The sequence below is a fragment of the Aulonocara stuartgranti genome (genome assembly GCF_965226115.1).
Source record: "Aulonocara stuartgranti genome assembly, chromosome: 12".
NCBI lineage: Eukaryota > Metazoa > Chordata > Actinopteri > Cichliformes > Cichlidae > Aulonocara > Aulonocara stuartgranti.
Genome location: NC_138948.1, coordinates 21,901,182 through 21,917,819, shown reverse-complemented (window position 1 = coordinate 21,917,819; position 16,638 = coordinate 21,901,182). Strand labels below are relative to the sequence as shown.

The 16,638-nt window shown below is 37.0% G+C and overlaps 1 long non-coding RNA gene across 1 annotated transcript; it reads left to right on the top strand.

Annotated features, from left to right (window-relative positions):
* Nucleotides 1-11,268: 11,268 nt before the first annotated feature.
* On the top strand, nt 11,269-14,785 carry LOC309718190. Its single transcript, XR_014279907.1, has 4 exons — nt 11,269-11,717; nt 12,087-12,234; nt 12,596-12,683; nt 13,264-14,785. It is a non-coding gene; the product is annotated as an uncharacterized lncRNA (long non-coding RNA).
* Nucleotides 14,786-16,638: the final 1,853 nt, after the last annotated feature.

Below are 16,638 nucleotides of genomic sequence, written 5' to 3'. Positions count from 1 at the left end.
CGCTGGTGTGCCATCAAGCTAAGAAAAGTGTGGAAGAACAGATGATCCTAGAGGAAGACACTTAACATTTCCACAAAAGTATGCTCCTCCTGCTATAAAATATTTAGTAAATTATGGATATTCATTGCTGCACAAGACAACTCTCTGTTATTGTATCCAGTAGGTGATGACCTAAGTAGTTGTCTAGAAAATGCACTATGATTTATGTTGATATTTACAGCAAACCTTCATTATGACTGATTTCTTACTGCAGTCACAAATCAGCAACATATTCAATGCAGTTTGCATTAGCCTATGTCAGCAAATGACTTCCATTTGCTGCATAACACCCAAGATCGATTTACTCCGCAAAGAAAAATGACCCTATTTGAAATATTCAAATGTAAGTTCTGCCTTGAAGTTAAAACACTCAAACAGACATATTACTTGGTGCTCCTCTTTTTTAAAACTTAAATATTTCCCTTATTATTTCCTTTTCGTTCTTAAGGACTCGTGGTCTTTCTGGACCTTCAGCAACGATGTGCTGCAAATATTGCAAAGTTGACAACGTAATGTAATCGAGGTAATTCATCAAAACTGACAACTGATCTTCAAACTGACAAGGCTTCAGTAGGATCTTAATCTTTATTGCCCAGGAGATAAATGAACCAGAGGAGTAATTCAAAGTGAAAAATAGGAACTGAGAAATAATCCCCCTGTTCCAGGGACGGTGAAAAATTCCTGTTATAAAATACAGCAGTTTTCTTTTTCACTACTCTAATTTACAGTTGGCTGTTAGATGACAGACTCCAGCTTGATTGTGCGATCCAGTTAATATGTTAATTCCTTGAGACGAAATATTAGAAACCTATCATACTTTTATATTAAATATGGCCATAGAAAAGAGAGAAACATCTTGAATCTAAAAGTATTTATTAGTCTTTCACAGTTAAAATGTCATTCACAGTAAGCATAAAATACATTTGTGAGATCGAAAGCAATTATATTAATATGACTCCAGTTTTTTTTATGTCACAAAGGTCTTTCAGAACCGTAGCATAAACTGAGTAGCAATAATTAAAGGAAAAATACCTTCATTTGAGAGAAACTTTCTACATAGTTGTTGTGAGTGATGATTCTTTTCTGTTGCATGTTCTTATGATCATATCCATCAGGAGGTTTCTTTTTTTTGCTAGAAAGTTTTGGCTGATAAGTCCTAGTATAATGTGATGGTTGAGCAGCTCATAAATGGCCCTCATATCATATTCAGCGTGTAATATTTTACTATATGAAATACCTTAATTTAAGATAGAAAGAAATGGCATCTACACGCGTTTGTGTGTATTAGGGATGTACCAATATGTGGATTAAATATTGGTGACAAGGAGCAGATCTATGGTCTGATTATTCAGTTCAGTTCTAAGCTGTGTAATGTGGAACTGCCACCACAGACCGTATAAAAAACAGACATAGATACCGAAATATCACCACCTAGCTTTTGAAGCCCCATTCTGAAGCCTTGAAATGAGCATTTACAACACATCAATGTGTTTTGGTGTCAAAGACCCTCAAATTTGAAGTGCAAGATTAACAAAACTGATGAATTTCTTTTTCTTCAATATGACCTAAAATAAATGACTGAGCTCATAAACTCAGCAGGAAAGTGTTTATAGAGGTCAAGACAGAAAGCTGTTTTCCCATAAACGTCTCTGGGACCAGAAGCCTTTTTGCAAACAGAGCCCTTACCATCTGGTTGTATTTACACCAGAATACTGATATTCTGGCATTTCTGTATTGGCTGAATTTTGCTGATCTGATTCATATCAGAAAAATGATACTGTTGCATGTTTGCCACATAATGCCAGCAGCTAATATCAGGGCTAACCTAGCATAGGGTTAAGCAGTATGGAGGTATTTAACCAACAGCTTATGTTTGTATGCTTGTAAAATAGTTTTACCTTTCTGCAAACTGTGGTCAAAGTGAGCTGACATTAATGATGAAACTGTCTCTCACTCGCTCCCTCATTTACTTTCACTCTCATTATATTCTGTTCTTATGTAAGGACCTCTGAAGGAAGTTAGTTTGGTGTAAAACCTGTTGGCAAACTTTTATTATACGTAAGGTATCAGAATGTGTTGTTTTCAAGGGAATTAAACACATTAAACCTCATTATTTCACTTAAGCTGGTTACTGTCTTCACAGGTGTGTGTGAGGAGGAAAAGGAGAAGCTATGTGACTATAAATGACAGCCTTTTACCACCTAATAGTTCTAACTTTAATCCAAAATAAGACCAGTGCAAATAAACTACATAACTCTAAGTATCCTATATTAATTTATTATTCACTAATAAATACCAATAACTCTGTGAATTTCTATACTTGATTATATTTATTTCTTATATTTCATGCTCAAGGTAAGGAATGATGTTTAAGTCCCGCTTGATGTTTTCTTATTGTAAGGTATACAGGTTATTAATTTTACATAGATATTGGATCTGTACAGTATCTGCAGATAGCCACAGCCAAGTTATCAATATCAGATTGTAACTGCCTGAACTGAACTATCCCCGGTGTATATATAATCTTTAGTTTATGTAATCTACCAAGAAAACAACTAAAAAATACTGAAAAAGTATTAAGTCCTTCCTTTTTTTTAGAAGAAGTCAATTTAGTTCAAAGGAGTCCTTGAAAATTTTGCAGTGTTTGGCACTTCATCACTATGTTAGCTGCCTTTTTTTCTTTTTCTTTTGAAAAAAATAAATCATAGCACAGTGTGATTATCATCAGTTCTTATTAGTCTATGGCATTTAGGAAACAGGAGGACATAATCTTCATATGCTGTGTCTCATTGTAATCACCTTTTCCCCGAGATTAATGGTAGGAAATGGGTCTTTAGGCGAAGATGAGTCACCCAGGAAGGGAAGCCAAGTGGGAGAACATGAAAATGGCATTTTTAAGAGTGGGAATCATGGCCACTATCTATGTGTTTCTATTTTCAAAGAGCCATTAAGCACTGAGGCAGAGCAGGATAGACTTTAAACACCCTGTGTCCTACAATATTCCAGTTTAATAGCTTGTATATGTTACCTGCTGTGGGGATACAGTGAAGCTTGTAATATAGATATACCAACCTCCTGCTGAAGTGACCTTCTTGTCCTCTCAGATGCATATACTTCCTCAATGGTTTTCTGTACTCTTTGTTATTATGTCAAGGCTAATATAGTATCTCCATGTACCCTTAGAGTTGGATAAAGCCTTTGAAACCAGAACTGGAAACAATGAATAGCATGCTGTTAGCAATTACTTGTTGCACAACTTGCACAAACATTTTTTTTCCATTTGAGTAGGAAATAAAAGTGCTGGGGCAAATACCACTTTGTAATATTTCGCTTTAAAAGGTAGGGTGTGTGAAATATTGTGGCTTGTGTGGTACAGAAGAAAAATCTGTCTCCTATCCTCAGTTTGAATGTGGCACACGCTTCACTAAGCCAGAGATGCATGTAGAGGTGCTCAGATGTGCAAGGCATTGTTCATTTTCAGTTTTCTGTTTGGCTTCAGAGAACACAATTGTCAAAATGTAAAGATGTTGTCAAATCCTACTGTTTAACAAACTGAGAACGATCGAGGTGAGCCAGCAGGGAGACGAGCGTGATGGGTCTTTTTATGTTTTTGGACCAATGAGACCAACCTGTGGCAGACACAGTCGCTTTGCATTTTGTTCTATCTTTGTCAAACAAAATGTATTAAAACAAACCCACCAGAGTGCCGTCTGCTTCGACAGTCTCTATCACAGACGCCCGAGGTAAAGATTCAAGTCACCCGTCACTCGTCTCGAGTCTCTCATATATCCTTAGGAATGAAATGGAATCTGCCCAGTTTGTGTTAAGTTCAGCTTCTTTTTGAATTAATTTTAACCTGCGTTGCCTTTCCATTCATCAGAGAACCTTCACATAACCTCTGCGTGTCTTTTACTGTAATCACCTCTGCCACATATAGTTTGCCCTGCAGATGTGATGACCAAGAAGCGGTTGAAAGTGTCCCCGGAGACCAAAGGTCAAAATGACTCTGCCCTCCATTTTATTTTAGATTTCTGTACTTTCCTTTCGCATTACAAGGTTGATTTACTTTGGTCTCAGAGGGGCTTAAAACTATTATCCAGAGCACTATGTGTGATCTCAAAGAACAACTCAAAGCCAAAGATTGCAGACCGCTTATAGAGAGTGGTTAATTCACTTTTAACCTCTTTATCCTTAGCTTGGAAGGAAGCGAATGAAATTTCAGTTTAAATGCCTCTTTCTACTTTGTAAACAATCCTCTTTAATTTCTTTAGCACCATAATAGATAATTGTTCAAATTCGATATAATGAAATTTGGTTGCACAGGTGTGCTATAAAGTGCCATACATTTGTGTTGTGAATCAATATGCACTGTATCTTTGTCACAAACAAGGATGCGATGGACTCAAGAGCAGACTCAATTGCTTGAACTATGTATAATTTATTGAAAGGAACAAGAACGTGAACAAGACTGGGTTTAACAGAAACCATTCGCAGAAACTAAGGGAAATCCGTGGGCGGAGAAACAGGCGTAGAGCACAGGGAGAACTCGAACAGGAACTTCTGTAAACACAGGAGAAGGGTGTTACTGAGTGAAAAACGAGTAAGGGACAGAGGTACGGAGACCCTGGTTATTAGGCGGGGAAAAGGCTGCCGTGGGAGCATTCCAGAGAGGGTCGAGAGTGTGGAGAGTCCGGTCCAGATTCCAAGGAGGTGGAGAGTACGGACTGAAGGGTAGGCTGAGAAGAAGTTGAGTATGTGGTCCTCGGGTTCCGAGCAGACGGGAAACCAGGATGGAGACAGAACCAGCACTACTGGTGAGTGCGACGGGTGGTGAATCACAGATGGTAGCAGGATGAACTGGCGAGGAGTGGCAGGCAGTGCTGGCTTAAAAACCCTCTAGGTGGAGCCCCGGAGATTGAAAACAGGTGATGAGCTGGCCAACTCCACCCCAAGGGACGGATGACAGGAACCTGGACCACGCCCGACCAGACACTCCCACAGCATATGACAATCTTAATATTTATACATTGGCGTATCAGTGTGGTTGTTTTTATGAAAAAGCATTCATGGAAATAGCACATTTAAGACCTCGGCATGACATTCAACAAGATCTACGTATTGCTGAAGTAGAGCCTAACATATTAAAGTCCTGGTATTTACCCTAGAAATGTAGTGGTTTTACATAGCAGCAGGCATTATTTACTCTGAGTCCAGTGGTTTCTTCTTAGCTTCCATTGGAACCAGATGTATTAGGTCTTTCCAGTTATTCAGGATGATTAAACCAATGGTCAGGTATAAAAAGCATGGACTTGCACTAGGAATATTGTTATATCAACAACTTAATTCTGTAATCCAAATGACAGCATTAAAAAAATACTTAACATAACTGAAACCAGCTGTTTTTATTGCTGTGTCTGCACTTTGCATTTTAGTTACCATTATACCATTATATGAAATAACAATAATAAAAACTTTAACCCACAAATCCTCCCAATCCTTTGATTACCACTGTCAACTGATAACAGGATTAATCTATCACTGATTTTTTTTTTCCCAATTCCTGTCTGTCTGGCTTCTCCGTTGGGTTTCTGTCCCTGTGAATTGATACTTTACACTTTCAGAAGATGTTTGCTATCCTTTTTGACCACTGGATCTGGGTTTTCACTATACTGATAAAGGAAGGAGCCGGGATAGGCTCCAGGCCCTCTGACAACCCTGAAATGGATAAGTAAAAATAGATGGATAAAGGAAGATATAATAAATTGAATCCATAGATGATACACTGACTTTCCAATAACTTAAATACTGAGGTGCACTCTTTCCTTCCCTGTCTGAAATGCTGGGAGTTTAGACAATGAACTGAATTTCAACACTGCTCTGCAATTCAAAACGGTATATTTTGGTTCCAAGCAGTCATTCTCTGGCGCTCACATTGGAAAGTTATGAGCACAGCTATACTGTAGGTGCAGTTGTTTGCTGCGTGGGTGTTTTTTAGTTTTAAAGGAAGGCATTTGTGTGCAGTAGGCATAATATACTGTGTTTACACATGGCCGCTTGCGTGTGTCATCATATATTCACCTGCAAATACAAGCTCCTGTCGTGCCATTCTGTCACTACAATCATAGTAATGGCCTTGTCACGGATTTATTTATTTCATTTTTGACATAAAAGAAGCATCAAAGTCATCAAATTTCTAAGGTGGAGAAATGGAATAGCAAAGCGGCTCATTCAGGTTCCTTCAGAATGGTAAATTGGCACCATATTGCCTTTCTTTGTAATACTCATGTTGTGGGTGACAGTGTGTTCAGGCACATTGTGGAAAGTGACAAATTGTAAGTCTCTGTAGCATAAATCATTTAAACATTTAGAGAAATCTTTGGTTTAAGGTCAACGTAAAAGTCAACTTATTAGCGATTATTGTTGTAGATAAGGAAATTAAAACTTTTATTTTTCTTGTTTTAGACTAGGCCAACAATGTTCTCTGCATTCTGTCATACAGCAGGGGAAACATTGGTGGACAAGACTCCCTGCACAACACATGACTTCCTTTTCAAATAAACAGCAACACTGATAAGGATACGGTTTCAAAGAGAGCAACTGAATGTAGAGATGCATATCTTGCAAAACTTAGCCAAGCAAGTGGCGCTGCCATCCTCATTACTGTGAGCATCGGCTGCCTGCAATTGGATATTGATTTGTGAAGCAGCTGACCATTCCCTAAATCCTGTACCACTTTGACAGTTGAATATCTCATTTCTAAAAAAGTAGTACTTAAATATCAGGCAGATGTAGACATAAAGAAATAAAATATGCATATCAGAGTTCCATTTACAATATAGTTTAATGACAAAAAATGAATGAATAAGACTCTAAAATCAAAGGAAAGGCTCAAAAGCTCACTTTTAGTGCAAGGAAAAGAAAGGAGATGTGGTTCATGTGTAGGACCAGCATATTTTTTAGTTTATGTTAGTTATGCTCATTTGCAGCTTGTGTTATGTATTAGATATTTTAGTCTTTTTCTTGCAAAAGTAAGTTTTCCAGCTTTTCCATTTGTTTTCCTGCACACCTGCTTCAGATTGCTTTTATATCAACACTCAACTGGCCAATTAGGAGCTTAGGGAGCATTCTCAGTGGACCGCTTAACTGCAGAGCCAGTTTTCTGATCATAAATAAAATAAGACAGTTTAATTTCAGAATGATCACATTCATTAACCACCTGTAAAATGGAGTTCATTTCTACTGTGGCTTGACACTGCAACCTCTGGATGGCAATAGATAGAGTGGTTGCTACCACCCAAGGGGATTCGTGCTCACAAATCATAAAAGGTGATTCAGCTCATGAGACTGGTCTTTAGTCACAGCATCACAGAAACCTTGTCAAGATGACAGACAAAAACTAAGCAGTGATGAATCATCAGTTATTACCTGTGCACTTGTCGCCACGTAAAATGTCATGACAAGTCAAATGTGATATTATTTGCATTTTATATTTACCTCATACTTAAAATAGCAAAGTGAGGCAGGTATTTTATCCATATCAGACATCCCTCCCAGTTATATATATATATATATATATATAATTGATTTTAACGTAACGCAAAAATTGGTTAATTCTGTATTAGAACCTTAACGTGATAAATGTTTAAATGAGTGTCCCGTTTTACAGCTTGCACTCATTTGCTGCAAGAGGAAATATTCATGTCAGCTTTTCCTCATAAAACAGGCTGTAAATTCTGCTCCTGAAAATCCAGCTTTATAACATCATTTAATCAGTAGATCCATCTGCGCTGGCATTAATTAGATTCCTAATGAAAAAGGAGAGAAAAGTGGCCTCTAACGTCTCTCCATCTTCTCGTTTCCTGAATTACCATATTCAGATGTAGCACCATTAGTGGTATGAATTTCAGGGAAATCTATGGAAAGCTGTGATGGATGTAAGCATTTTATGTTTTAGTGCTGTTTAGCATAAGGTACTGTGATCCATGAAGGTAAATGCCCATGTTTACTAAAATTCCCCAAGGCAGATAAAACCTTTATCATTAGACCTTTGCCATGACATACTCATACATTATGTGAAACATGATAGTTGAAAGCAAACAGAAGCAGAACTATGAATAAAGTTAAGTGAATTTGAGAAGAAAAAGTCAATAATCCTGAGGTGTTATGTTTAGTCAAACTGACCATTGTAATGTTGCATTTATGTTTTTTAACTTACACGTTGTTATGTTCATCCTCACAAGCACTAAACTATCAGTGCAAATTTCAGACAAATTGTATTATGTACTATAAAAAATGTGTTTTCTTAATCACTTAAGCCCACATCCCCGGTACCGGGGGCAAAAAGCAGGAGATCACGTTTAATCGGTTATAACACGAGGTAAGAAATATAAGTTCTTCAGACTTCATGTAACCGGCTAAACACAAGCTGGTTATCTTCCAGAGCTATTACTGACTCCAAACACCAAGTTTCACCACACTCTGACCAAAATTCACTGACTGAACCGCAAAAGAAGACCACATTAACACATCGCAGCGCAAATGCGCTAAGACAGAAATTGGCTTACAGTCCCGATTTCCTCCGTTATTTTCGCCGGTAGCCGGTAGCCACGTGATTATCAGCAGTTACCACGCCTACCTAGCCGCATCAGAGCAGTTTTCCGTCAACAACCTCCATTTTAGACCCACCTATAAACATGTGACTGGACAGACTCACGTGCAATAAATTTGGGCCCACGTGGATTTTGGCCTTGCAACGTCTGATTGGTTGAAGTGACATGAACGTGGCATTGTTACTGTGATCCTATTGGTTCAAACGATTAAAAAGAGGTGTCAATCATGCAAATGGACCAAAAGAAACCAAAGTTACAGCCCTCAGAGTTTAAAGGGCCAGTGGCCAATCAAACGCTCTATGCGCACGGCAGAAAAGGGCCATTGCCATGTAAATGTGTGGTTAATTCTTCAAAAATATATATATATATAAAAGCATTTTTAGGCCTGTTAATAAAATTAATTTCTGCTCTTTAATACCTAAAAAATTCAACTGGCATGGTGTGCAATTGTGTGCCAAAATTGGACATTTTTGTCCAACATCTGGATATTCATGTATTGACAGTGCTGTAATTTTTCACTGTTTCACTTTAGAAACATAAACCTTTGCACAGATGATGTTTATATGTTGGTTACTGAATTTCTTGAATGAAATGTGAACTGAGGCATATTTTTGAAAGGGTTATATGCTAAAAATTAAAAAAGAAAAATTAGGCGAGGATAAAATCGACTTAATTATTCCGTGTTCCAGTCTCAGTAACTTTGACACAGTAATATATGCTTCAATATTTACACCTCTGATGAAATTTCACAAGTGTTATCTTTATTTTGATACCAAGATTGTAAGTACAGAGTTTGTAATTGCAGAGAAATAATCAATTACATTTGGGCATTGCATTTTCGAGCAGGAAGCTCAGAAACCCCTTTGGGGCTTAAACACATTAGTCAATTTACATCATTTTTTTTAACACCTGCATCACTCCACACCAGTGTCATTTCTTTACAGATTAAAAAAGGATTTTTAGTAACAGCCTTAAATGATCTGAGATAGGCTAGAGTCTCAGAACAGCTCTAAACTCCTTTTTAATGTGAATTTCAAGTAAACCCATCCACTCCACAAGGAGAAGTTTGAGGCTGAAGGTGTAACTTTCTCCTGTCAATCACAGCTAAGCAATTACATAGAAAGCTGGAGGAGGAGACAGGAGGGGTGTCATTTCATGTGTCAGTTTGACTTCCCATAATTTGAGCTCTGTCCCCCTAAACTTACCTCCAGCTGGTAGTTGTTGAAGGAGGTGGGAAAGGCATGTACAGTATCTCAGCAATGGGTTTGGAGATTATTGACTTCACTTTGATTTTTATCCAGAGGGCGAAGAAGAGTAGGAAGTGAATTATTATTCTCGTCTAGACACCAAGGGCTCTATTTTCACAAACTAGTGGTTTTTCCTTCTCTCTTTGTACAGTATCTGTCTCGATATGATGTGGTACGTATAGACAGTTTGTGAGACACTATTACATGTAGACAGTATTACATGGCATTTTCTCTTTATGCACCTTTAATGAGGTCTGTTCAAGGTCTGTTAACGTGTAGAAATTGCAGATATTCTACACCCCCCAAAATTCTGATAGTTAGTAATGTTAGTAATCAGTGTTAGGAAGGTTATTTTTTAAAACGTATCCCACTGCAGATTACAGAATACATGCCCCAAAATGTATTTTGTAACATATTCCATTACGTTACTCAATGAGAGTAACGTATTCTGAATACTTTGGATTACTTAATTATATTATCATGCTTTTTACAATTACATGAATGTACTACTGAATTACTGAAGGTTACTCCCCATACTAATACCAACTAGATTTTTAAATCTTAATATAAATGAGTAACAGTAGGGTGGACATTAGGTAAGGCTGCACTTTTTGCAGCGATCTCGTATAGAAAACTATTCCACGCGTGTATATATATGGGTAGATTAATAAAACTCCAGCAGTGGGTCTTTGCCAGTTAGAAACCGTGACCTTGGATTATGCCACAATGGCCCCGGGGTGTGTTACTGCAGACCAATGCAGCTAACTGTTTAGCTAACTCTTCAAATAATTCTTTATCAACAATATTATAATATGTAAAATTGCTTGCCATCTGGGTAATCTGTTTGGGCATCATATCCCACTCTACCCAATGCTCTGAGATTTACTTACTACGAACAAGGACATGAGAGACAGACATGTAGAGACAGAAAAGGGGAAGTCTCACAATGGAGTAGAAAGATCATTTCAGTCTGCTATATGTATGTATGCTATACATACAGTTAGGTCCATAAATATTTGGACATTAACACTGTTTCTGCCTGCATATACACTGAAAAAAAGGGACTGGCCATCTCTTGGATTTATGTAAGCATCTTGCATGCATTTAACACAATTGCCTCATGTTTTAAAGATAAATGTAACTATATAGTGTAAAAACTACATGATATGCAGAAAGGGTGTATTAAATTGTTTATATCATGTTCAGGTGAAGTAAGTCAATAAGATAGCAACGTTAAATCTCGTGAAACCACGCGTGATTTCATCTCGCGGGCTTTGGATCGTGGTTTAAAAAATGCATCCATCTCAGTCAAATCGAGCAGCCAACTCTACGTTTTTGGTATGTCTTGATTTTTTGAATTCATTTTTACCATATTTCAGCCAAATGTAGTTAAACGTCTAAAGTGCCGCCATGTAACATGCTAAAAAAGAGCCGTTAGCTTATTTGCTGTTTTATCTGTTATCAAAGAATTGGCGCTTTTTCATTTGAATTTGTCTTTGGCACAAGAGCCGTAATATCACATTAAACCTAATTACGAGGCACTCATAACATAATTTGGTTTTCTGTGTGAATAGATTTGTCAACTGACTCTTCAGTTACATTGTGTATTTACTGCACCATGGTGTTAGTGAGATTTTGGACATTGAACAGCTTTAGCTAATATCATCAGCGGTATTATGCTAGCTTACATCCCTACCCCTCCTGCCCTCACCTGCTGTCCTTTTGTTTTTGTTTTTGTTTTTGTTGATGCACATTGAGAGACGACCTCTATTCTGCATTTCACCAGGAGTCAGCTGATGGATTGTGGGTTCAAGGTGTTATGGTAAGAAAGTTCTATTTTCGCTTAAGGTTTCTGTAACTTAATTATAATAGGTTTTTTATAATTATTAGGTGCATGCATACTCAAATAGACCACCCTATTAATACAACTGAGAAATCCAAAATCTGCCATAGGTTTGACTTATACCTGTATGTATTGTCAGAAAGGTGATTACTGGACTCACATTAATGCACACTTGAACTAAAATGAGGTTGTAACTTGTGGGTTCTTGGGTTGCAAATCAGAAATAAACATCTTTGGATTTTTTTAATCCCATAAGATCTGGAAACACAGTTTTTATTCAACAAAACATTACTGATTAACCAAGCACAGTGCCTGCTGTTATTTCAAAATAATTTTATGTCATTTCAGATAAAATGCAGCATTCCAGTGCATCCCAACCATGCCTTTACAGGTTTCTGACGGAGCTGAGTTTCTCTCTGACAGTCTGCTGAAAGTGTTTGCAAAGTGATCGGGGGAACAGGGCACAAAGCTAAAGGATGTAGCTGCCATGATGACAGTAAGAACTTTAAAATTCTTTAACTACAAAGTGTATATGTATTGCATTAGGTCAGTAAAAGATTTTTATGCTGCATCCATTGAAACAGTCAACTATTACCTGTGAGTACTGATTCCACCGAAAGGATGCCATAATTTTCGTCATGCATTTACTGGCCCACTGAGAAAAATTGATCTTTTTAAAAAAATAAATGTTCTGGAAACTATATATCCATAAAGTTGATGTCAAACAGGAACTTTTGATATTGCTTTGTAGATGCTGGTGTTGCATGTTGACTGGTTTAAGTTTTGGTCTGGGATCATTTTCTTCTGTGCTACTGAAAAGTTCACAAATCTCTGTTTTCTTTGTTATAATACTTTAGGATGACATTAATGCTCAAAGGGAGTCTCATCAAAGTGCTCCGCATCTGTGTGAAAGACAATTGCAACATCTTGGTGCAGGAGTTCATGGTGAGTGTTTTATGAGTAGATTGTGGCTTTGCAACATTTTAAAATGCATTTAGTTATCCACTTGATCCTCATTGGACCAGTTAGGACCAGTAGTCCTCTTTAATAATTTGAAGTTCACATGAGGCCTGGTAGTGAACTCAGCCGCCGGCCCTTGAGGCCCCACCCCTGTATTAGGGGTCACATCAGTGTGAAAAAACTTTAAATTTGTCATTCTAGTGAACAAAGGAAAATCCCACCAATATTTACATTAGCTTTTGTTTGAAAAAAAAAAGACCAACAGCTAACCAAATTGTGGGGCTGAAAGTCTAAATTCTAACATCTTCTGAGTGACAAAACCTGGATTTCTGATGGGCCGGTGTCTTTCTAAGAAAAACTAATGTAAAGCATTTGAAATTATGTTTTTCACCCTCTCTTAGAAACTCTGTTAGACCATGAATGGCAGCATGGCAGGCCACTCTTTGGCTATAGCTATTTACTATGTTGCTTGCATTGGTTTAAATTACTCTAACATTAGAACTGGTAGATTCAAAAGAGATGAGTTTAAAAAGGAATCTTAAAGAAATGTTTTGTGTTTAACCAGGACTTGACTGAGGCCACTGCACAGATTGAGAAAACCACAATGAACATCTGTCTCCAGAGGATGCACCAGGCAATGACTTTTCTGACGTTGGCATCATCATCGAGGGTATAGTAGTTCTTCAAGATCTGGATAACGTGACCTTTGCAGTAGCCATGCTGTTTGGACCTTTTTTATTCCTTCAATATGAGTTACCCATCACAACTCTGCTACACTTTTGAGGTGATTCAAAGGGTGGTAATTGAGTTGGAAGCAACTCAGCTCTCAAGAAAAGCTCACAACTAAGACAAAACTGCTCCTGCAACGAAGCTCACTGTTATGCATGTGAGGTGACCAGCTCTAGGTGAGAAGACATTTAAATCTCACACTTGTTCTGCTGCATTTTTGAAGCTCAATTCCAGGAACAGATCGCAGGGTTCATTTTTATATACACTGCAACTGCCATGAGGACGAGCCGTTTTTTTGTTGTTGTTGTTGTTTGTTTTTCCTTTTGCTCTGTACAAGTTCTCTGTCTGTTTGGCAGCATTTTTAAATTTCTCTTTGTATTTTTTCTTTCTTTTACTAGTGAAGAGATGTAGCATGAACAGTTATGCAGTCTAAATATCCCATATGGGTCGTGTGAAATGGTATTTTCAGTTTCATTCAGTTGAAGTAAAGAACGTTGAATATTTCTAAGCTTGCTGTTTTGAACCAAGATGTCACAGTATGATCAGTGCCGTAATTTTTGACAGTCACTCACCGTATCAATGTTATTTTTGCATCTCTTGAATAAAGGTTTTGACCTGCAAGTGCTAATTTCTTTAGTTATTGGGGTAAAATGGGTAATGTTAATAGGAAGGTGTTTGCCAATTCAGTAACCTAATTTAATGTTAATGGAAACTAACATTACCTCAAATTGTTTAGTTATAATTGTTGTTTAACTGAATCTTGACGTCAGAGGCCTTAAATAGAATGTTTTGTATTGTTCTTTCCCAACATTTTTCAAAAGAAAGAGTCTAATTTCTTTGCTGTGATTGATTCCAGAGAACACGGAAGAACTGACATTATTTAACTGTTGGTTTATATAGATTCAGTAGTGGAGTAATGTCAGTTTAATTCTTTACCTACTGTCAATGCAGTGAAATTAGACATTTTGTTTTGAAAGGTTACTGGTGGATGCCAGCAACCATCTTGGAAGAGAACAATATAATCTGTTATAAGGCCTCCATTTGAAAATTGTGTATTTGATACTAGAATATAATAGCAAAATGTAATTTGAAGATAACATGTAGTATTTAAGTGACCAAGTAGTATTGGGTAAAAGTTATTGAATGGTGTTGGGATAAAGTGAGAAAATTGTGAAGGATTAAAATATTTCAAGAGCTCAAATTACTTCATCAAAACATGTTTAAGTCACATTTTATCAACACAAATTGCACAGGTTTATTGAACATGAATAAATTGTGTTAATTTAACTCAATTGTTTAAGTTGCTGCCAAAGCAAAACATCTGTGTGCAACAAATGTCCACCATTGAATTAAGTAAATCCAACAACATATTTTTTTCAGTGTACTACCACAATGAAAAATCAATATGTGATTGAAGTGCTAACAAACTTTAATTCGAGGGGCTTAAAAAGTATAAAGTAACTGTTTAGGACTTTTAACAATTTTTTATTCATAATCACCCATTTTCAGATGATGAAAGGTAATTGAACAAACTAACATAATTTTAAATATAAGACTTGCCTCTTAGTCATTTTTAGCCAGTCATATCTGATACACATATCATAAACCAATGATAGCATTATTTTTTTTTTAATAAAAATGTTCATTCCCAGTTGATATAACATTATGTATAAGGTATTTAAATGATTGTTTCTTCTTTTACACTTTTCTTCTTTAACTGCATGATTCATTTGCCACCTAGTCTGCAAGTCTGCCAGCTTTGGGAGAGATGTGTTAATGTTCAACACTTTTGTTGAAGAAAGTTTGTTCTTTGGTGGCATTCCCTTTTTCTACATTTTGCCAATTAATTATTTACGAAACATATTTTTCAACCACTTCATAAGATTTGATTGAATAATATTTGATGTTATATTATGAATCAGACAGCGATAAAAGGTGTTTTCAAGCCTTGGGTTTCTTTATAGGATTTTAGACTGCTCTTGGGCAAAATGTTGTTAATGGACTAAATACTATACTTGTGGAACCAAAAAGTGGAGCAATACAAAAGGGATCCAGTTCTTTGTGAAGTCACACTGTGGGTTTGTTTGAAAGAGGACTCTGTTCTCTTTCTGGTCCAATTCAGCTCTGAGGGGAGTCTCCTCATTCGTCCTTAAATCACACTACAGAACTCTCAAAATTGCTTTACTGCGTTGAATTATGAATTGTGATGGCTTTGCTCACCCAGATTTTCCTTTTACAGCTTTCTTAAAGCTCACTAATGTGATGGAAATCGTCAAACTGTGAAAAAATGGTGCTCTGGCTAACAGGAAATGGATGTGTGGTCACAAACTCAATGTTTGCAGCATCCTTTGTCCAAATCAAGTCACCTATCTTTTTTATTATTATTTTTTCAACTTTTTCAACTTATATTTGAATCTAAAATTTTGCATTGTGGAAGAGAAATGGTTAACTTATAGTTTGCTTCCTTCTTGTGTACCTGAACGCTCAGAACTTCAGAACAGAGAGGGAATAAAGAAAGAGAGATAAAATAAACAAAACAAAAAACAACAAGTATTTTTGCAATATTCCCAAGTAGCTTATCTAATCCTAAAACAAACAGATAAAACATGATATGAAAGATGGTCAGAACTGATGTTGTGCAATAAAAGTGTGAGATAAGAGAGGGTCGAAGCTGCTCTGGACGATGCAGACAGTTACTCCTGTCATGACTCACCACTCTCTAAAATAAATCACTATGATATAAAGTGTAAACATAGCTTACATTATTAGATCTCATGCACCAGGTGACCTGGTGACACGGTGACAATAAAGAAGATACGAACAGCAAAGTTGATTAAGAAATTGTCTGTTTCATTAAAAAAGAAACACAGGACAGGCAGGGAGGGGTAGTCATTAAAGTCAGAGGTTTAAGTAAAGAAGTGCTGAATGCAGCGTTGTACACTACAACACAAAGCAACCAGCAACTAAAATCCAAAGGGCTGTCTCAAAGAGGAAAGCCGAGCAGCAACAGAGCTCCAGGGTTTGGAACAGTCATAACAGGCACATGTGTTGCCAGCTTTGCTGACTGGCACAAACACACTTCCTCTTCAGTTCCTGCAAAGTGAAGCTGTCACAGGCAGGAAGGCGGGGTGGAGATGACCATCACAGAAGTAAAGCAGTTACCTGATCTAATGTTTTTAAAGTATTAAATATTAAACTAGGATGTAAGTCA